The sequence below is a fragment of the Castor canadensis genome, chromosome 9 (genome assembly GCF_047511655.1).
Source record: "Castor canadensis chromosome 9, mCasCan1.hap1v2, whole genome shotgun sequence".
Lineage (NCBI taxonomy): Eukaryota > Metazoa > Chordata > Mammalia > Rodentia > Castoridae > Castor > Castor canadensis.
The window spans coordinates 130,381,824-130,405,293 of NC_133394.1; the positions used below are offsets into that span (position 1 = coordinate 130,381,824).

The 23,470-nt window shown below is 33.9% G+C and overlaps 1 protein-coding gene and 1 pseudogene across 5 annotated transcripts in view; both read right to left on the reverse strand.

Moving 5' to 3' along the window:
• Positions 1 to 23,470, reverse strand: part of Pcdh7 (protocadherin 7) — a 384,744-nt gene that overhangs the window by 83,243 nt on the left and 278,031 nt on the right. The window lies entirely within an intron of this gene.
• LOC141411096 (U2 spliceosomal RNA) lies at positions 18,362 to 18,566 on the reverse strand (annotated as a pseudogene).

Here is a 23,470-nt window from a genome sequence, read left to right on the forward strand (position 1 = left end):
ACCAATCCCACTTCTAGATGTTTATAAAAAGAGATTTAAAATCAGTATGTGGACCAGATGTCTGCACTCCCATTCACTGCAGCACTATTCACAATAGTCAAGTAAAGAAACCAACTTAAGTGTCCATATAAAGAGGAATGGCTAAAGAAAATGTGGCACACACACACACAATAGAATAATATTCAGCCTTAAGAAGGGAGAAAGTCTATTACTTGTGACAACATGGATGGAATTGAAGAACATTATGTTAAATGAAATAAGCCAGGACAGAAAGACAAATACCACACATTTTCTTGTTATGTCGAATCTAAAAAAATTCCCAGAGTTCCGAGAAGCAGTGAGTACAGTAGTGGTTACCGAAGTCTGGGACTGGGAGGGGAGAAATAGAAAATAATTCAAAGAGTAAGATTAGAAGAAAAAGTTTATTTTTTTTTTCAAATCAATACATAGCATGGTGAACACAGCTAATTGAGGGTATAGCTAATTTCAGTATTGCTTAGAATAAAATTCTAGTGTTCTCATCAGCAAAAATATTTTATATTTGAGATGATAGATATGCTCATTAACTTAATTATTATACACCATATGAAAATGATAGTATAAGCTTGTATTTATGTATACAATTATAATTTGTATACAGTAAAAATGAAATACATTTCAAAAACGCATTAAGAAATCTATATTGTGAAAGGATAGGTTTGATCACATTGTCTGTGTTCTTCTCCTTGGAATAGTTTGAAATTCAATCTCACACAAGTGGTTCCTATGACAAATAAGCCATGCAATCAGATGTCAGTGTCAGCAGTAGCTTATCCAACTCCACAAAGTTTGCAGTGTGTCAGAAACAAAGGTCCTTTCATAATTGCATATGCAGATAGATTTTTCAGAATCACTTACGCTTGCTATGAGTCTTCTGGCTCCCGGTCACTTGCTATATTCTTATTTCCTAAAGAGCCATTTTTAGCTGGAAAAGTGGCTTCAGGGTAAAGACTATATTCCTACCACTCATGTTCTTAAAGACAAAGCCACATTTTTGAATTTTCTACCTGTTTTTTCTTTTTGGTGATGTGAAGGGGATTGATCCCAGGACCCTGGGCTTGCTACACAAGTGCTCTACTACTGAGATATACCCAGTAGTAGTTCTTTAAAAAATGAACTTTGGATCGAATACATGGCATTGGCTCTTCTACCTCCAAATACATTGTTTTAAAAATTCTCAAGTGCATTGTAAAGCTGAAGTCAAAAGTCAGTAAGTTCTTGATGTTCAATAATGCTAGTGATAAACTGGTGACAATAGTTTCAAAACGTTTAGTGGTGAGGATGAGGTTACCACCTAAGACAGAATATACAGGATTCTGTATCAGTTAAACAAAGAATAAAAAAATTGATACTGGGACCACAGCATATTGAGGACACTTAGTTAAGCCAAACTTGATCAGGAACTAACATGAGAGCTCATCCTCTCCCATACCACTTCAACACCTCTCTATGTCTTAAAACAAAGCTCACAGATACATTCAGTACAGACACTTGAAGTCTATTAATATATAAAGTCAGTAATATAAACTTTGTTTGGATATTATGAAATTACCAGCCACTTTTTCTATAAAGCTAAAGAAAAATAGTTCATAAGGAAAACCACTGAGACGCAATTAATGTCATAACACATAGAAACAGAGCTGTCTATGTTCTGCAAAAGCTACACTTAAGCTGGGTGCTGATGGCTCACACATATAATCCTAGCTACTCAAGAGGAAGAGATCAGGAAGATCATGGTCTAAGGTAGCCTGGACAAATTGTCCATGAAACCCTATCTTGAAAAAAAAAATCACAAAAAAAGGCTGGTGAGTGGCTCATGGTGTAGGTCCTGAGTTCAAATCCCCAGTACAGCAACCAAAACAAACAAATGAACCTACCTGAACCATTTTCTTTACTGGCCAAACCCGCACAACACACATATACACAATAACAACAACAAAGCTTTGGTTTTTAAAGGATCAAGTCTGTTTCTGGTTAAGTGTAAGAGTTTTACTCAGATGATCACATACATCATGAGGTGACAACTCAAGGCTGCTAATTTTATATGGCAATGGTTTTTTAAGTTTTGTTGTTATCCAATAAAAACATGTAATTTAGTACTGTTTTATTGTACTTGTTAAGAAATTAAATTTAAAATACAGGGAAATATTTCAGGGTTGTAATATACCAATTAAGAAATAGAGTCAAGCTGAAATATGGACAGTATGAAGGGAAAATAACTGTATCAAATCCAGGTATTTTGTGCTATGACAGGAGGTTATTATGTTCCTTAGTTCTAGCTTCAATATACTTCAAGATGGCTCTCTATCCACTCAGCTTTGCTTTTGTATTTTCTGTTATTTCTGTGTTTTGGTCATTCATTAATTCATGAAAGATTGATCATTTAACTCTCAGGTGACAAGTTTGTGGAGTTCTAGCAACCACGGATTCACAGATAGATGAGACACAATCTCTGTCTCTAAAAATTCACAGTTTTTTGCGGAGACACACATGTAAACAGATGGTTATAATAGAGTGAGATATGGTAACAGATGCTTTACAGTGGGGCTGTGATGACAGACAAGGCATATTTGCTTGGACATTCATGAAAGGCCTTAAAGGGAGAGTGGTGTGTGAACAATAGTTTAAGAAAGAACTGGAGTTTTCTAGGCAATTCAATAAAAATCAATGAATGAAGATGGTAAATAGTTATGTGAACCAAGTGACAAATAATCAGGTCCTAGTCACAATCATATCCTGCTCTAGATATATTAGTGGAGTTGCTAGACAGAAGACCTGGCTATATGAGAAAGTGAAATGACCCACAGAAATCTGCCTAGCCACATTTTCAATTTTTAATATTCTGATAAAATATAGATTCAAAGGATTTTTAGAAAAAGAATACAAACCTGAACATTTGAAACTACTCTGCAAATATTGTCTACTTCATGACATCATTTTTACATCCAGATAGTATAGAAATAGAGTTCATTTGATTTTAAAGAGGAACTTCTAGAAATAGCAAGGCTAAGAAGCAAGTTTCCGTATTCCACAAATATGAATATTATTTCAATAAAATAAGAGAGACCTACAATAAGTTCTCTTTATATTACATTAGCTTCATTCATGCTCATGAGCCTAATCAAAACTTTTTATTTATTTATTTTTAATTTTTTTGGCAATGCTGGGGATTGAACCCAGGGCCTTCCATGTGCTAGGCAAGCACTCTATCACTTGAGTTAAACCACCAGCCCTGCTGTTTATATTTCATTATTGAGAGAAAGTCTCACAATTACCTTTTCCTAGACTTACTTCGAACTCTGATCTTCTTGCCTCCACCTCCCAAGTGGCTGGGATGACAGGCATGTACCACCATGCCCAACTATTTAGCCTAATCAATTATTGAAAATGGGTATCCATAGTAAAGCATGGGCTATATTTAAAAGTCATCAATTATAGCCAAAATGGTCCTGAACAGATTACTGTCCTTGTGCTCTCACCCAGTACATGTATTTTTATTTTCTCTACTAATTTGGTTTTACTTCTGAGCTTATCCAATTATGTCATGTGGAAATTAGTTTCCATATTCACTGCTACCTGCATACTGTCAGTTTAACAAATAATAATGCAGCAGTGTACCTGGTAGAGTGCAGTGGTAATAGAATCAACCTAGAGTTCTAAAAATAAGGATATTTGTACAAAGTATTTCCTCAAATTGATGTGCAATCCCATAAATGACAAGAGCCTGCCAGGGACTACTCTTCTCTGCCTCAGTCTTCCTGAAGCATATTCTTGAAACTGAAGAACAGACTGAAGATGGAGAACTCTAACAGGAAGTACTGAGTCACTGCATCTACTACCCCAAGCAGAGAAATGGGTCCTTATTGTAACTCCGATTTATTGACCAGTGTATATGCATTTATAGTGTCATTGCCACCCTAAATCTACTTTCCATATTTTTGGCGCAAATGTACTATATTGCTTTGGAAAAGTAATCCTTTTCAGCTTTTAGGCCATATTGTTTCTGTGGAGCTAGCCATCCCTAGTACCAGGAAAGTCACATGATCTATTCCTAAGCCAATCTGAAGACCACCTTTCCCTATCCACGTGATTGCCTCACATAAGTCCAGTGGACACCACTAGAGGCCATGAGTCTGTGCTGGAATGACTGTTAGGTATTGTATTTTAATCACAGAAGGAAATAATTTGCCTGAGGGTTGAATGATAAAACCTTCATTCTGAACCAAAACACTTTATAAAACAAAAACCACCACCAGCAGCACTACCAAGAGCAACAAAAAACAGAAAAGGAAAGAATGAAACGGGGCCTTGATTACCATATTTGACCTTGTATTCAGCCACATTAGATGAAATACTGAACTTTCCAGACACCACAAGTGAACTTTTCTGTTCTCAAAAGTTATTTGAGCTAAGTTTTGTGACTTACAGTGTAATTAGCAGATACAATCAATAATGACAATTTACATCCTATTACATTTTATATTACTAGCAAGAAAAAAAAAAGAATAGCAGCTTCTCTTTCGACTCTATGCTTACCCACAACTGAGCAGCATTGCTGGTGCTCATAGTTTCTCTATTCTCATTTAGCTTGTCTGCCTTGAAATCTGGTTCAAGTGGCAATGTGAAATTTTACCTTTAAATTATGCTGTATCCATGGCTTGTTTGTCTGTTTATGGGTTTTAGTTGGATTACACTTGTCATCACTGTTGTCTTTCTCCTCTCTAGTACTTTTTTCTCAAAGAGTATTTTATCCTGTTACATTGTACAGCTCTGTTAGGACAATATTTTGATACAATGTTCTTACTGGATGCTTTGGAAGAAGAGTTTGCACTATACTGGGTTAAGTGCATTTCCTTTGAGTGGCAACAGCCAGCTTCCTTATGGAAATACACTTTGCCTTTTTTTCTCTTTTCAACAGTACCAGTGGGATACCTTCTTCTGAAAAGCTGAGTATTTGGCATATGGAAAAAAACAAGTATTTTGTAGTAAAAGCTGTAGGCTTCTGAGGACTTTTGTGGGCAGTCCATATAAATTCAGTGGGTTGGAATTAACCGTCCTGTCCTTGCGTAAATGAACAGAAAGCTTGCAAAATAATTCTCTGCTAATCACAGCAACTTAGTCTTGGATTCTACTAACATGGAAATATTCTAACTGGCATCAAGCCAGAGGACTAGTAATAACTATATTATCATGGATTAGAAAGCATCAACATTTGTAGCCCTTATTTAGATGTAATCTTTATTAAAAGCAAAATGACTAAGTTTTGTCCAACATTGTGATACTGTGATTATCAATATGCTTTTTAGACTTTATAAAGATACCTTTTGTTTGGGGACTGAGTACAGCCACAGTTAAGAAGTCCAGAAACATTTCCCAAAAATATTTCAGCTTTTAAAACTCATGAGATGGACTTATTCTTGTACCTATCACTTTAGAGTGTTTGGTAATTAATAATATCTTTATATATTTGTTCAAAAAGAATCTGTAGAGTACTCAATAGTAGAAATACAATTACATGAAAGAAGACAGTTACTTTTCCTCATAGAACTCATCTTCTATCTAACAAATGTACACACAGAGAAATACTTAAAGTTCAGAGGAGGGCAACTACTATGCAAGTATAAGATAAAATTTATTTTTCTTAAAAAGGTACTACCAAGCTAAAAGTTACAAGGCATGTAGACATTTAAAATATTAATTTAAGAATTAGGTGTACAGACTAACCTGAATAGTTTTTATATCAAATGAGAATGTATTTTCTTTTAAGTCAGTTTGAATGCAGAAGAAGTAAACACTGGCCTCAGGGAAAGAATGCACAAAATCAATGAAGTATATAGATAAAGCCATCTGGCACAATTGCTTTTGCAATTTAGAGAAGCATCTAATCAAATGTGACCATTCAAAACTAAATATAAGTATTCATTGGTTTCAAAATGTAAAAATGATGAACTTTTAAAGAAATCTATGAAATAAACCAGCTATCTAATCAATCAGTAAATTATCTAAGCAGTCTCTTTTTGCCTCTGCTGTATTTGTCTTTCAATAAAAAGAAGTACATTCTGATAAGTAAACTTTGAGAAAGGAGAAATAACAATTGTTTGACACTTAAGGAGTAATAGAAATGAGATAATCAGGGAAAGGCAGGGATAGTGGCTTCCATTACAGTGGCCATTTGTCCATAAGACGCAGCTGCGCTTCCCACTTGTAATCCCTGAATTAAAACAAACAAGAAGTGTAGTGATGACCCAGTTTTGAGAGCACTCATTTGCACTTTGAAGCTTATAAATTGGCAATCATGTTATATGATACTGTATAAATTCTGAATGAATTTATTTTTGAAGATTTGTCTGAAACAACAGCTGAAGTATAATCTACATGAAGCTATTCATTAACTGAATCTTCCAGAACATTTGAATCTGTTTTATCTAGTTTTAAAAACTGTTGTTATGTTACTCATGTAACCAGTGGAAAAAGAAAAATTTGACTGCTCAAAAATTACTTACAAATCAAAAAAGCAAAAGAAACCAAGTATTTTTGTTAACTTGGAACCATTAAAATTTCATAATCCAAATCTATCAAAATCTAATACAGATAAGCTCTGTTATGTACAGAGAGTTGTAGTAACAACTGTGGTCTTTTCATTCTTCATCTTTGTATAAAAATTATTAAACAAACTATTTTTTGCTTATAAATTCATACTTTGCATTTATAACGTATAAATTTACAGCTATTTCTATGAAAGATTAAAAATTATGTTATGATTAGTTCAGCTGTTTATCCTCTTGAATAGTATTTGCAAAGGAAATAAGTTAATATGATGAATGTAAATGTCACTTAAACAAGCATAACTTATTTCAAAATGTCAAACTTGTTATGATTTACAATACTTAATTCAATTGATTTTGCCTTTTTGAAAAATTCAATCAAAGTCACCTATAGGAGGTATTTTCTGGGGGGTGGGTACCAGTGGGAGGGGAGTGGGAATAAAGAAAAGGTAAATGAGTGTGAATATGGTAGATGTGTTTTGTATTTATGTAAGACAATAAAAGAATTAAACCTGTTGAAATTGTCCTAAGAAGGAGGGGAGGAGGAAAAGGGAGAATGATGGAAGGAGTTAATCTAACTAAGATATATTGTAAGCACATATGTAAACACCACAATGTATCCCTCTATATAACTATTATATGCTAATAAAAACTATTTTTTAAAAAATTCAGTCACCCAAGCACAAACCTGTATATGTGTGTATACTTTTGTAAATGTTTTAAAAAATCAGATGCTTTTATATAATTTGAAAATAATTCACCAAAAACCAACTAAACTTTACAAATATGTAATCCTGATAATTTAAGTCCTAACAAGTACAATGGAGTACTTAAAAGATATATAACAATTATGAAATTTGCTTGATAGTGTGCTTATATAATTTGCATAATCCTCACAATGACTCATTAGGGAGAAGTGCTTTGTCCATATTCACACAGAAAGTGAATGTTAGAGGTACTATTTAAACCCTGGAAGTCTGACTCCACATTGAAGAATGGTAGGTGTATGCCCATTGTGGAAAGTAAAGTAATGTATATATAAGCTATATCATAGTGGTTATTAAGTGGTTCATTTTGTGGTTATTAAGTGGTTATTTTGTGAAATTTCCATACTGAGCTGGCTTAGACTAAACCCTTTACCCTAGGTGGATCAATCTATAAAATGTCAGAGCTATTGAACAGTATAGAACTGATCCACATATCAACCCATGTTTTGTAACAATTGACAGGGCCGGGGTGGGAGGTGGTGTGGTAGATAGCAAGATTCTGCATGGTTCAAAGATTGCAGGATTATATTTCAGATAAAAATAGATTAAAATCATCCTTCCAGCTTTACAAGGGGTCTTAATAAAAAGATATAACTGATAAAGTATATTAAACAGGTGACAGTGCCCTCTTGAGGATGCTATTGAAATGTGACACCATTTACCTGCTCAAGAATTCTGCAGGTAAAACTAATGCTGTTTCATGTATCATAGAATCACTGTGCTTCATTCTTACAATTTTAAGAAAAATATAAGTATTTTGAAAAAACCATTCACACTGATTCTTTAAATTTTTCCTCAAAATAGAGCCTCTGTAATATTTACTATCTAATTAAAGCAAGAATGCACTTGGATTGGTTTTGCTTTCCATAACTATGAGAAAGACATTGCAATATTGAACATATAGAGACAATTATGCCTTGACACTGTGGACTTCAGACAAAAAACTTATTACTCACATATATCTGTACCAAACTATATCAAATCAGGATCTGTATTTGACAAAGGATTCTATATTATTAGCATCAGCCTGGCATTCTGCTTATCATGCTGTAGATACTTATAGCAAAGAATGAAATGGCCAGTCTGAGAGTTTTGTGAAACTCCTGATTTATCTTTTTGGCCTAGAATCTTTATGAACAGCACAGAAATGATCCTCTGGCTCTTCCCCTGGTCTTCTGAGGACACACACATACAAGTGTGTGCAAACATATGTTCTGTGCAATTCCTTTCTAAACAATGACGTTATGGAAAATTTGCAGTCACACACAAATCTCATGAAAGAAATTTGGAGTAGTCTAAAAAGAAAGTGAGTGCAAAGAACAATGGCGAAGATGCATACCAAAAATCAGTCTAAGTTTTATAAGCAGAGATTCAGAGATTTCAGTGGGAAGAGGAAGTTAAGAAAGCAAGAAAACAGATTCTAAAACAAGTGGATTTTTTTCTTAAAGCTACAATAATTTGAATGTGTCACCATAGTGCTACAATAAATTCATAAATGCGTTGAAATTATAAGTCAGTCATTTATAAATGGCTGGTTTACTTCCTGAAAAGTCTAACTGATTATTTGTATTTCTTCTGGACATAGAATAATTATTAAAGAGGAAACAACAAAATTAACATAAAATAGAATGCTTAGGAAAGTCACTGCCAACATTGATAGCTTGAGATTTAAATCTGAGATAGAGAAGTTAAAGTACAAAACCTACTGCATTTCCTCTTTCTATTTGTTTCAGCTCAGGGAAATGTACTAAACTAAAAATAATGAATTAACTTCATGTTCCTGCTAGAATTGTTTGCTAATATATCAAAATATATTAGTATGAAAACTCACCTATTTCTTTGTTTTACTACTTTGCAGTAATAACTCTGTAGTGTAAAAGTATGGTAACAATTTATTATTCTACATATATCATCATTATAATCTTTTTAAAAACCCAGATTAAGTACATAGAGGCATAAAAGAAGTCTTTACCACCCCAGCATGAGGAAACAGAAATATTAATCAAAAGACATAAATCTGATAATTACATTTAAAAAGAAAATGAGAAGGGGAAAGACCTTTAATACATTGTCATCAAACTATACTTTTATAGAAATACAGGGTGTAAAATGAATGATATAAACATGCAAAAACACAAAGTACCATAGGTATGGTGTTAAATTGTGCACCTACAGAATTACTCCTTTTGACTTTTCTCTGCACAGACTTGCACAAAATTCTGGAGTCCACTCTGCTAATCTTGAGAACCACTAGCCTTCTGCACAGCCTGCTAATTTCCTGCCACCCCCCCCAATATGTGGCATCTGCTATACTCCATCAACCTTCTCATTATTTTGTCACAATGGCAGGCACCACTATTATTTAGTTAACTGTTTATTTAAATAAGTAGAAATTGTCTATTAAAGAGAGTGTCACTTTCACAAGAGCTGCATTTGAAGCTGCCATCTTCTCCTTTTTGTCTCAGAATTAGAAATCCTTAGAGAAATACAAACTATCCCTGGAAAATATTGAAGCAGGTGATAACTCCTTGGCTTCATAGTTTTGTTTTTTCTTCTGTGAATGTTCCCATTGAGTCAGACCTTACCTGGGCCCTGTCATGCACACTAAGCTTAATTGTTCTCCGTGGTATTATCTTCTCTTCTCTATATCTTTCTCAGCAATGCCATAGCTTCAAATAACACTTCCATGAGGAGATTTGGGTAGCTATATATATATATATATGAATTAACCTTTGTCTTGAATCTTAACTCTTGATTCCCTTCTACTTTTCCTTCTCCTGGTCATCTTTTTATCCTTAAAATATCATAAGCACTTCAAATATTATATCCAATGTTAAATACATCCCTTTGCTTGTATAAGTCAAATTTCTATTCTCTGTTCTTTAAATATTTTAATGGACATCCTATCACCAAGCATTTTGTTAGAAACCTCCCTTACTTGTCGTTCTTATCAATTTAGTTATCACATTGTGTACATTTTATTCCTCAACTATCTTTCTTATATGTAACTTCCTCTTAAATTCTGTTTACTGCTATGCTGTTCATGTTCATTGTGTCTTCTTTAGAAAATACTATAATAGTATTTCATCTAGTCTGTTTATTGCTGTCAGTTTATTCTTTCTAAAGCTGAAAGCTGCAATATTTTGCCAGTATATATAATTTAAAATCTAGTTGTTTAATTGAACATTCAAGATCTCGTGTAATCTGTCCCCATTTTTATCATTCCATTATTTTGTAATAACCTGGGCTCAGGCAAATTGTAATATTGGTTGACAGATGAAAGCAAAGGACAATTACTTAAAGAAATAAATATATAAATAAAAATTAAGCCTTGAAACATTGGCACAAATTCAAATGTTGTGAGTGACTGAGTACTCTGCATATCTCCATTAGAGGCAGGGCTGCACTTTCAGCTGATGGAAACCTTGGTACTTTAACCTGCTGAACACAGACTCTCTGAATACTCTGTTGATCAGAAACACTAGTCGCTTGTTGCAGAGGGAATGCTGCCTGGATACACATGATTACCTTTTTGATTAACTTTCCTGCTCCCATTGCTACCATCTGTCCCTTGTTGCACTCAACCCTTGAAGGAAAAGATACTCAGTTTAATGAACAGAAAGCTTTTTAAAATTCTTGGTTGTTTTATGCTCTTTTGATAGTACTTATTGATCCTTAGAAATATTAAAATGTGTTCTTTTTAAGAATAGCCTGTATCACTTGGTGGCATTTCTATATTTTTAACATGAAAATGCATAATGTCTAGACTTAAAAGTGAACAAATAAATTGAGACAGCCTGTTTGAGAGGCCCTGACCTACACAAAACATGAATGAGTAATGAGCAAAGCAAGGGCAACTGAACCCATCGCCTGCTTGGGGCAATTCTCTTCTTTGCAGGATTGCTCAATGCAAGGTTGGCATCTAATTTTTCCTGCATGCTGTGCTGTGCTCCTTCAAGACTTTGCCTACAGTTGCATGGCTTCCAGCTAGCAGGAGTCCATGATTTGATTTCCACTTTTTTGAAGTTGGAAAATGCAGCCATGAAAATTGTTATGGATTTCAATATGCGAGATACAAGGAGTGCACTCTTCAAAATACACTAAGTAGAAGAATGTAAGGTGAAGAAAATGAAGCATTAGCATTTGTATATTAAGCCATTTATATCAGTCATCATTCTTTCTCTATAGTGAAGTACACATAGCAATTAACTTATCAAGAGGAAAGTTTCACTTTGGCTCAGGTTCTGGAGGTTCTAGTCCATTATTGGGGAGCCATTGCTTTTGGGCTTCTGCAAAGTGCAGCACACAATGGTGGGAATGCACAGCAGAGCAAATTGATCTAGTTATGAACTAGGAAGCAAAGGACAAACGTGGTTCCAAATTCCTTTCAAGGACACATCCTCCAATCAAATAAAGGTAAAAATAAAATAAAGATATCCCCAAAGGCCCCACCTCCTAAGTATATGCAAGACCTCATAATAGTGCTGGAGCCCAAGCCCTTTGGTCATGAGCTTTTGGTAGATATTCAACATCCAAACTATAGCAACAGTGCATTACTAAAATATTTTCATAACTCATAAACCATCCCCAGGACAGTGGCCAAGCCAAGACTTCTAATAGTACATAGGTCGTACAAAGTTCCAACAGAGTCGTTCCCAATTTGTTTAGCATTACAGAGTTGTAATGATGAAGGTTACACTATAAACCCTGTTTCAACAGAAGTCATTATTATCAAAAAACCCTTGAACATTTTCTTTCCCAAAAAGTTAAGAAAGAATTTCCAACCTTTCTTCCCAACTGTGTATCTCCATGGGTTTTTCTGGGTCAAATACTTTCTGAAGATGGAGGACATCTAAGTGCCTACTCAGGGTAAAATATTTTTTGTGACTTAGCAGAATATGATTTAGTTTTTCTTAATTTTGCTTTTAGTTTCCAAACCATTAGAATATGCAAGAGGGTATTTATCTGGACAAATTGGGTCTTTACAAAATGTATTTTAAATTCAAATTATCCAGGTTGTTAGAAAATTACTAAATTATGTGAGGATAGTGGAGAATCTGAGAAGGAAAGGGGCTTATTAAGGAATTACTGAATAACTAAATTTTTTCACTAAATCTATCCTACACTCAAGAAATCTTTCCAGTTTTTGATTAATGGTGAATTTTCTGTATGCACTCATGAGAAATCATTTATCATTTATTTCAATTAATTAAATGTATCACTTTGAACTAAAGTGATCTAAATCATTGGACATGTACAAATTTCAAATGAATATAATTTTATAGCAAAAATCAATTTAAAGAAAATCCTTTTCTTTATGAATGTCATGCATATTTGGTTGAACAAAAGGTGACAGACAGAAAAGTTTACATGAAGTTATAGAACAGGCTGAACTTAAAGATGACTTTATATCATCTGTATTACCATAAAAGTCAGAGCAATACCTCCCAAAATGGGTCAGGGAGAAGTGATAAGGAGTGGAAAAAGGGACTGCAAAACAGCACAAGGAAATTTGTTGAGGTGATGGAAATATTTCATATATTGATTAGAGTGATGGTTAAATGGGTGTGTTTAATTGTTCATACTCATTGATGTGTACAATGAAAGCATCTGTTCATTTCATTGAATGCAAATTTTCAAGGTATTTCAATGAAGTAGTTTTATTAAGCAAATAAACAAACATTCAGTTGCTAGGGAGTTTCTGAAGAGTAAAAGAATCAGAAGAATATACAAGATATGCAGGTAAAACTATAAGACAGTTTTGGGAAAGACATGCCAATTTGTTAAGATTATAATGAAAAATAATGTATCAATAAATCCCACATCTTTTCCTATAATTTTTCTTTCTTCTTTTTTTTTGGTATTGGAGATCGAACCAAAGTCTCATGCATGCTATGCAAGCACTAGACCACTGAGCTATATCCCTAATCCCACTACTTTTATGTGAAACAAGGTTTCCCTGTATTGTCTAGGCTGGCCTCAAATTTGGCACCCTTATTCCTTAGTCTCCCAAGTAGCTGAGATTATACCTGTGTATCATTATGCCTGGTTTACAATTTCTTATTCCACCTCAAATAGTCTTCTATTTGAGCACTAAGTAATATTACTAATTTTATCTCTAGATTTATGATCCTAAGAGTATATTTTAAGGTTTTTCATGGGCAATGCATGTAATAATTGTAGTGCTATTTTAATATAAAATATCAGAAAATTAGAATATACAACTTAAATATTTCTTAAGCTTATGCTGATTTCCTCTGATACCAACAAATTTCAGTCAAACTCTGATCTAAAGTGTCTAACCATCAAAGAATTACTCTTATTCCTTCACAAGATCAAATAACTTGAGAACACCAATCTTCCATATCATGTAATTTATTTTTTCTACAATTAAGTCTCTGCTTTGGCCTCATTACTAGAACTGCAGGTCAGGTTAATCTGACATGTTGCCTCGGGCCCTGACTTTCTGCTGCCAGACCTCAGTGAATCCATGTCCTTGTCTCCCAGAATTCTGAATATTGCCATCTTCAAATATTTTTCACCATTTAAAGTAAAATTCACACCACGACTGCTGGTCCACACCAGAGAAGTGGTGGGAGAAGGTAAAGCTGTCTAAATATCTCTAGAGTCCACTCTCAAAGACTTCTACCAAAAATGAGGTAAGAGGGAAGAAGGATGATCACAATCAGTATAAGAAAGTGAAATATCCCCAACCAATCACATATATTCTTCACTCCTTGAGTTGACCAACGTTTAGAGATGCTTAAACGTTTTAATGATTGAAAAATACAGAGAAGATTGGCACATGTCCTATCTTCCCATTGTGTTCACTAATTATTATGTCCATAATAACATAAAACTTGGCTAAACTGCAGTTAGAATTTTGAACACATCATGGTGGGACAGAGATTTACTAATGTCCCTTCTAGGTAAATTTGTGATGAGCTGAATCTTAAATAATATAAATAATAATAGAAGTAGCAAATAATTATTGCTAAATTAGTATGAACAATAAATTGAGTGAAATGTTTCATACATTTGCTTCATATACTTTATAAACAATTGCTAGGTTACTGTATTGACTTCACATCACTATAAGAAAATATGCTTAGTATCAACTTTCAAGAGGAAAACTTTATTTTTTGCTTTTTTTTGTTACTGGGATTGAACCCAGGGCATTGGGCATGCTTGGCAAACACTGTACTACTGAGCTACAACCCCAGCCTGAAAAGTTTTATTTTTACACACAGCTTTGGAGATTTACATCCATGATTTGTTGTCCTATTGTTTTGGGTGTATGGTAAGGTGGGAGTGAATTATGGAATAAAACCTCTTTCCTCATGGTCAGGGAGCAAAAAATTAAAAGAAAGAGGTTGGATTCTCACAACCTCCTAGAAGGACATATTTCAGTGACTCAAAGACCTGTTACTAGGACCCACCTCTACTAGGACCCACCTTTGCAAGGTTCCACCACTTCTCAACATCACTACCTTGGAGATAATGCCTTTAACACTTGGGTCTTTGACATTCAAGAGGGTAAGATAAACGAGAATGGTAGAGAGGATGAATTCAAGTATGATATATTGTAAGAACTGTTGTAAATGCCACAATGTACCCCCATGCAGCACAACAATAAAACATAAATAACCTGATGCTTCCTAAATTTCATTGTGTATTCAAATGGTCTGAAGATCTTGTTAAAATTCAAATTTCAATTTAATAGTTTTGCAGAGACATTTATAGGAGTTCAAAAAGGATTCTAAAAAAAATCTATCCATAACAACATTTATGTTGTTATTCTCAATATACAGATGATAAGACTGATATTCAGAAAGTTCAGTTAAGAGTCTTCAAGGATAGAGAAATGAGCAAGGAATAAGGCAAAAGCGGAGTCTGGGGAATTAAGAAAATAAGATGTGATAACTAGGATTAAAGTTAATTCAAAATGCAGAGGATGATGTTGGGGAGGTAAAGATGGTAATAAAGTATGAAACTTAAAAAGTTTTGTCTTCTGAGAACAGTAGAATGTGCTACTAGACCAGTGAAGTGCTTTGTACATAACAGACTGTATGCCAATTTTTAATAAAAGAATGAACAGTACATGATTTATTCTCTAACTGTTTTCTTCTTTGTAATCTGACAAAGTTTATCTTGCATGTATTTTGTTTTATTTTTTCCAATATTTGTCTGCTTTTATATGTGATTTCATTTACCTTATAATTCTTTTGCACTCTTGCATATATTTTAAAATATCAGTTTCAGAGAATTTTGTTGATGGGATATACTATTTCTTTATACTTTAAGAGCTGAAGCTTCTTAGCTTTTATGTTCAGTTAAAAAGACCATACCATAATTAGCAAAATGCATATTAAGCTATTGTATTAAGTAAAACAATAAAATTGCACATATATAATACCTTATGAGGTTTCTGTCCTAGCATTTTCTAAGGTTTTTTCAATTTCTCAGGCACAAAATCCAGACAACATGTTTTCTGACAGTGAAAAATCAAAGGTGAAAGTCCACTTACACATCTTTTGAACATCTAATGATGTCTGCCAAGGAAATACATCACTATCAGAAACATTCTACTCTACCTGCCAAAAAATAATTACACACAAACATTTCGAGATCATTTGAATGCCAAGAAAAGCCTTCCACATCCTCAAGGAACTTTTAAAGAAAACACATTTTAAATAATAAACTGCCTCCCATTTTCCTCTATTAAATGATTATCTGATGTCAGATACTTGTCACTTTGTTGTAACTTAATTACATGGCGGCACTACCATTTGGAGAATTACAGTCTAATGTCATGCTCACCTAAAAGTAATTTGTGTGCCACCTGCTCTTTGGTTCTGAGGATGACATCAGACACTGTAGGAGAGAGCAAAAATGTTAGTAAGAAACATAAATGTTCTCTGAGGTCATATTGAACTGATGCTACAGAATAGGCTGAGGACAAGGACATCTCTTACTGGATGGGATGCCATCACCGTGTTTTCTGCCATAAGAGACAAGGATTCCTAAAGAACCTCATCAGTCAGGGAGAAGTGACCTGAACTGTAATTTTCTTCTCCAAAAATCTGCTTTGAAATATCAGAAAAGCTGTTGATTCTCTATGCTCCAGATTCCCTGTCTCAGGATGGAGGATACATTTTTCCACATCTCAAGGGTATAATTAATTAAGGTACAAGAATTTCCCAACCTGTGGATGAAGGTAACAGGTCCAAATTACCATTGGAAGGAGTGATTCATGTCACCAAGACTAACTGCTGACTAGGGAGACTTAAATCAACTGTATTTGAAGTTCTATTATTTTTTAAATGCTGACAGAGAATCCACACTTACACAGAGCATCACACAGATAAGACACACTCCCTGCCCTCTGAGTCGACCATTTCATTGAAACAGATGGTGAGATTACAGAATGAAAATGGAAGCAACAGGCAGGGAAGACAGGAAAGATTTCTACCATTCTAAAACACTGACTCTTACATAATAGCAATGTCTAAATTCACATATTTATTTGAAGTTTTGAAAAGGTACTGAACAACTAGGCTTCTTTGATTTTCCTTATTTTAAAATTGCATTTTTAAAAGAGCTAACATTGCCTATGCTAATATTTACAACATTTTAATGCATATGATTGTATCTTACAGCATAATAGTGGTTAAAAATATTACTAATGATGAACAATTATTTCCTTTTTTATTAGGTAACTTAGCTTAGATCTTTTGGCCGTGTGTGAGAGAAGGCAATTTTCTATGACGAGAAGCATTTTAATGTGCCTTTGAGGATGGGTTAATTCTCTGTGGAGAAGTAGGGGAAAGAATAGAAGAAGGCAGAGAAGGAGACTGAATGGGAAGAAATAGATACAGATTAGGACTACAGGAACGAGACAGAATAAATTGTGTTTTTGCTGGATATGATTACTTTTGGATATTTTAATATGAAAAACAAAGATTCAGAAGAATTTCAACTGGAGATGAGAATGAATATGGAAGTGGGGTTGAGAACTTTAGAAAGTGCAGAGAGTAGGAACAAAGGGTTGTATTGAAAAATTATTAAAACGGTTGGAAATGGTTAATTCCTGTATTTATTAAGTTGACTAAGCAAGTAAGGGGCCATGTCAAAAGAAAAAAGTTGTCTTGAATTGAGGTTTCAATTTGGAATTTTGAGACCTGAAGTTTTGATGTGGATTCTAGTTGCATCACCTGAGGAGATTGGTGTTAGCATTTAGGAGCGAGTTCTACAGCAAAAGCAGTGCTTTTTGATGTCTCTCTCTGTCTCCATTTTCCTTTTATGCAATACTTCTGTTCTGTACATATGTGTTGGAATGCTACTTTTGTGGAGTGAGTAAAAGTTTCCCAATGTTAATAATTTTTCTTAACAAACCTTCAGAAGACATTATAATATCAAATGGTATTTTCCAATCCTATTGGCTGTTTCATGTGGTCTGATTACTCTATTGGCAGTGCATGTTGTTATCACTCATCATCTGTGATGACCAAAACTAAACAGCCAACAGAAGAAATTTTTACTTGTTCTGTATGGTGTGAGGTTTTTTAAAAAGAAGAAAGAGGATTAATGGAGCTTAGGTACTGCTATTTCACATTTTATGCTTATAGTTTGTGTCTTAGACAAGTGTCTTTTGACAAATCAGCTATTACTTTAAAATGACTCATTCCTGGGGTGGAGGAGATGGCCCAAATAATGTATATACATGTAAGTAAATGTAAAAATGATAAATTTTTTTTAAAAATGATTCATATTTTCCAAATGTCTGCCAACCCAGTAGTTACTGAATTAACCAGGCTTTCTATCCAAAAGTAACCTTCAACAGAAGAGAAGCAAGCAGAATGACAAAGAAAAAGTATAAACTATTATGGAAGAACTATCAAAATCAAATGTTCAAAAATGGCATGTATTATTTCTTAAACCCAATCATATTTACATGCATTTTAAGTTATTTTGGTTACCAAAAGAGAACATGGACCACATGAGGATTCTGTAATATATGACATCATGTATAATTTATACATGTTTAATTCTATAATTACAGGCCAAGCCTTTTAAGAACCATATAATTAGATAAAAAGTTTCTCTGATCATAAGAGGTTGCTTATCATCATTTGACACGAGGTTGCTTATCATCATTTGACACATGCAGATAATTATACTACACTTGATCTTAGCCAAAAGGCCAAGAAGCGATATGTGCAGATAATTATAAACAAATATTTTTATCAAGGCAGATATAGTAAAGTTTTCTAAAAGTTAATTGAAAATGAAATAAGTAACTATACATTTTATCTTGACTTATGGAGGTTGAGCAATGAAGCTAGTTATTCACAAACAGAGAGTACATACTACTTATGTGTAATTAAAATAACCACAAAATGCAATAAGATAATTAAATAGGTAATGGAGGAAAGTCAGGTCAGAATCATGAAAGGCTTACATTACAATTCCAGCACTTATCTAAGGAAGTAATCTCTTACTCTTCATAAATATAGTTGAAGAAAACTGGCAGATAAAAAAGAACATTTTTCTAAGGAGTTACTTGAATGTTTCCTAAAGCCCTGTTAATTCCCTACATTGAGAAAAAAAATTAGAAAGAGTGTTTTAAGCTTATTGAATATTTGAGATAAAACTGTTTGAATAATGCAATATTTTTGAAATCCTCTTTTGCCAGATATAAAACATTTTTATTAGGTGGTAGTAGACAAGCCAATAACTGAGAAATTGCAATTCCTTAATCTGGCACAAAATTTGTCCATGTCTGGTTATAAATTATCTTTCAACCCTTCACCTACTGTGTGCTCTTTCACATTCTGTGACCCTGAACCTTTCTTTTGTGAGCATTCTTCCTTCTATTCAAGATGCTTCTTTATTCCAGGGTTTGAAATACCGACCCTTTGGGCTGGATCATTCTTTGTTCTAGGGGTCTATAACGTCAATGGCAGGATGTTTAGCAGCATCCCTGACTTTTATCCAGGAGATGCTAGTTGCATTCTTCCAAGTTGTGACAAAAATGTCTCCAGACATTGTCAGTGTCTGCTGGGAGAAGGGAGGGGAATGCCAAAATGTTCCCTCAATGAGAGTTACTGTTCAGTGCCTTTATCCATGGTTGATGAAAGCTTAATCACCAGTCCTCTCCCAGATCTAGACCAAATAGGATCTTCACATCTTTCTTGTACTACTAAATGCTTGCCTCTCTTCTTCAAACAACCCATCGTCTTTATATTTTATGTACTGATGTTTAGATATTATCTGAAAAATCAGAAAGAAGTTGAGCTGGAAGCCAGGACCATGCTTTTTCCTTTGTTTATCCAGACAGCTTTGTTGAGACAAATACACTGTACCTTTATTTGCTCAGAAACCATCACATAATTTGTTCTATAATAGTCACCTTATTGTTATCACTGTGTTCTTTGCCATTACACTGTCTGTGCTGGAGTTTTTGAAAAAGTAAAACATGATTAATATTCATCAAACTGGAGAATGATTCAGACAAGTCCTAGTCCTGTTTGCTTGAAACTGGAGAGTAAGCCATTGCTGTTGAATTCAGTAATGGTCTTGTTGTCTTTTCTCTGCAGATAAAGTTCATTACTAAACAAGTTAGCTTTTCAATTGCTGCTACTAAGCTATAAGTAATTGGAATTCACTGAAATTTTCACAGTCTTTTTTCTAGTTGTTCTTTCCTAGGTATCAATTATTTAAAATAAAATGAAATTATGCTGCCCATGATTTAAAAATACATAAATAAAAAAATTATCTTGGCTTTCAGCCTGATGGCATACATATTAGATCACTAACTTCAACTCCAATCTCTCTCTCTCTCTCTCTTTCTTTCTCTCTCTCTCTTTCTCTCTTTTGCTCTCTCTCTTTTTCTTTTTTTAAGAAAGGATAACAACCCAGTACCAAATTGCAGAGCTAAGTTCTAAAAGTAAAGATGAACAGAATGAATGAAATCTTTAATTTAGTGAAAAAAATAGATGCTCATATAAGTCTTTTAAAAGATTCCGTAGACTGGTAGAATGATGTTTTCAGCCCCCACCATCTACTTAAACTGTGAAAGATAAGTGTCTTTGAGTTCACTAGCTCCAGGATAAAGCCCCAAGGAAGGGAAAGTAGTTTTAGGATATAAGGAAGGACAGCTGAGATGATGTGATAAGCCCAGTTATTATAGTATATTAAGTGAATACAACTTGCAATCTTGCCACTGAACACACCCTTCTTCTTCCCAAACACAACCAACCCAGACAAAGCTTATCCTCCCAGTCACAGGCAGAGGTATTAATGACTGAACAGCTATAAACTCAGTTTGCAGCTGAACATTGGGTGCGTGAGAAGTTGATCCATTCTGGGCTATTCTACAACACTAAGTTAAACCTAGCTTATTGTCTAGTGGGTTTCCTCTATTTTTAACATTAGGTTTTGCTTTGTGGCACTTGGGATTAAACCCAGAACCTTGTATGTGCTAAGCAAGCACTCTACCAATGAACTAATCTCCCCACTCTTAACATTAGCTTTTGTTTCTCTTTAGTCTTTCTTTCTTTCTTTACTCTTATAAACAACTTAGTTACCAAAGTTCATCATAAGACTGGTGCATAGACTTGATAGATGACTCTTAAATCCTACATTCTTATGCTTGAGTCTTAGCCCAATGCTTAAAACCCTAATTCTTGGAATCGGGTTCTCATTATTATCAGGCCTATCTCCCTGACTGTATTTACCAAGTTTTGTCTATGTTCTTCATCTGGAATTCTACTCACATGCTAGAATTTTACTCTACTTCATCTAGACTGTATTAGAATCACTGTTCAGACTGTGTCAGGTAGAAACTGTAAACCCAAATATGCCTGATTTAAGGTCATCCATAAAATTCCTTGGTAGAGCTGTGAGCCTAGACTTCATAGTGCTGAACTGAGGTACTGCTAGTTTTTTTTTTTTTGTTTCTTTTTTTTCTGCTGGAGTAATATCCCCTCAAGGCCACCAGCTACCCTGCAAATACCTGGTCTCATCTAATCCAAAGACTTTCTTCTTTCTTTCTTATTTTTTTCTATGCTTCATGGGCTCCAATCAGGTGAGATCTACACTAGATACTTAGTACATTTCTGATTTGTTTTAATGTTGAAACCTACCAGTTTGAAAGTAAAATACCATTTTTAGCTCATAATTAGCTAATTGGGCATTAACTAAACAGTGTACAGCATCCATTCACAAAAAACAACAGACTAACATGCCTTTAATTTGGACAATGTTGCTGGTGATGCACTAATGTCCTTTAGTTGTTCATCCCTGGTCACAAAACTCACATGAATGGCTAGCAGCAAAAGGAATTAGTCAAGCCTTCAAAATCAAAAATATATTTAATGTTAACTACATTTCAGGGTATAGGAGATAAGAATTCATAATGAGCTGTGAAAGTTCCTAACACTTGTACCAAATCCCATCTCTGTAGCCCTGCTTAATTAGATGTGTGGGCACAGTCAAATATCAAAACAAATCAAAGCCACCAAATCTAATTTTGGATTGATTTTGATAATAGGTATAGTTACTTTTGTGACATAAGGATAATTTGTTTACTTTTCTCATATCTATTACACATCTCAAATCTTTAAAACATCTTAGAATTAGTTACCTTAGTTTCCTTTTGCCACAGTCACACACTTCTTAGTGTCCCATGTTTAATTCAACATGAAGGACTGTAGCCTACATAAGATTGAATATTGAGATGAAATGTGTATATATGTACAAATCTTTGTTTCCTCTGTTATAAACTGTTTTTCACATTTAAATAATCAAGTTTGAATATGGCATAGTACAGAATGTCAAAACAAATGGAAAAAAGCAGGACTTTAAAAGAATATTATGTAAAAGCTTTCACTCTAAGAATATTTCTATGTATGATACTACATAAGATATGGGCTTTTATATATCCAAAATCACTAAAAGCATATTAGTGGACATTATTTTAAACTACTCAAAGTAGGTATCATATAAAAAACGATTTGGCTTAACCAAGAATATTCTCTAGAATTCTTTCTTGGAATTTAAAAGAAAGTATTTCAAACATAAAGCTATAAAAGGCATTAAATGACCACGACTATAAATAAATCATCTAAATACAAAAAATGTTTCTGTGTTTTGAATTTAAATGGTTAATTTAATTTCCAGAGGAAATTCAAGCATTTCTACAGTTAAATTAAATCTAGTCCATAAAAAATACCAATAAAGGATAAACAGGATTGATATGAAACAGTTTTGTTCAAATTGCAAGATGTTACTTGCAGCAATTTACTGGGAGTCATTTTAATTCTATATTTTAATATCATGTGCTGATATGCTGGAAATCTTTATATAAAACTTATGCATATATACATGAATTAATATACATGTGCATTCACATAAATATAAGTTCTTTTCAATATTAAAAGAATAATGTAGAATACTATAAGCAATAATGTAAGATACTATATTTAACAATCAGAGGACTAAGGTGTTTGATCAAACATATAGCAACATTTTCCACACATGGGACATCATATCATTTGTGGCAAGATTCCAAGGAATCTCAGCTGGCAATTTAAAGAATCCTCATTGGGATTAATTTAGCCACGTCATCAAGATTTAGCAGAGTGGCAATGAGATGTGTCTGGTGAAAACGAACTTATCAGTCAGCAAAGATGGGCCTGTGTTTCCATACAATAAATCATGAAATTCTAGGAAACTTGGGTAGAGAGTTCTAGTGCAATAATGACATTAGGTTAGTTTAAAGAAAAAAAGCTCATAAATAGTTGCTAGTTCCTTGCTTACAGGTGGGTGATTTGGAAAAAAAAATCTTCCAAATTATGCCACATAATTTTCTGGTAAAAAATTAGAGGTGCTATATATTTACCAGCGATGTGTAGAAACATTTTAATTTTATGGGATGCCAAAGTGGCAGAATGTTGTGTCCTACCGAAAGAAAACGAGGCAGGCAGAAAGGCACATATGCTAATGCTTATTTGCTCACAGACACACACACTTGCAGCTTTAAAGGGAATAGATAAAAATTATGCTGCAGACAATATCTTTATACAAATTTATCATAGTATCTGTCATAAAACTAGG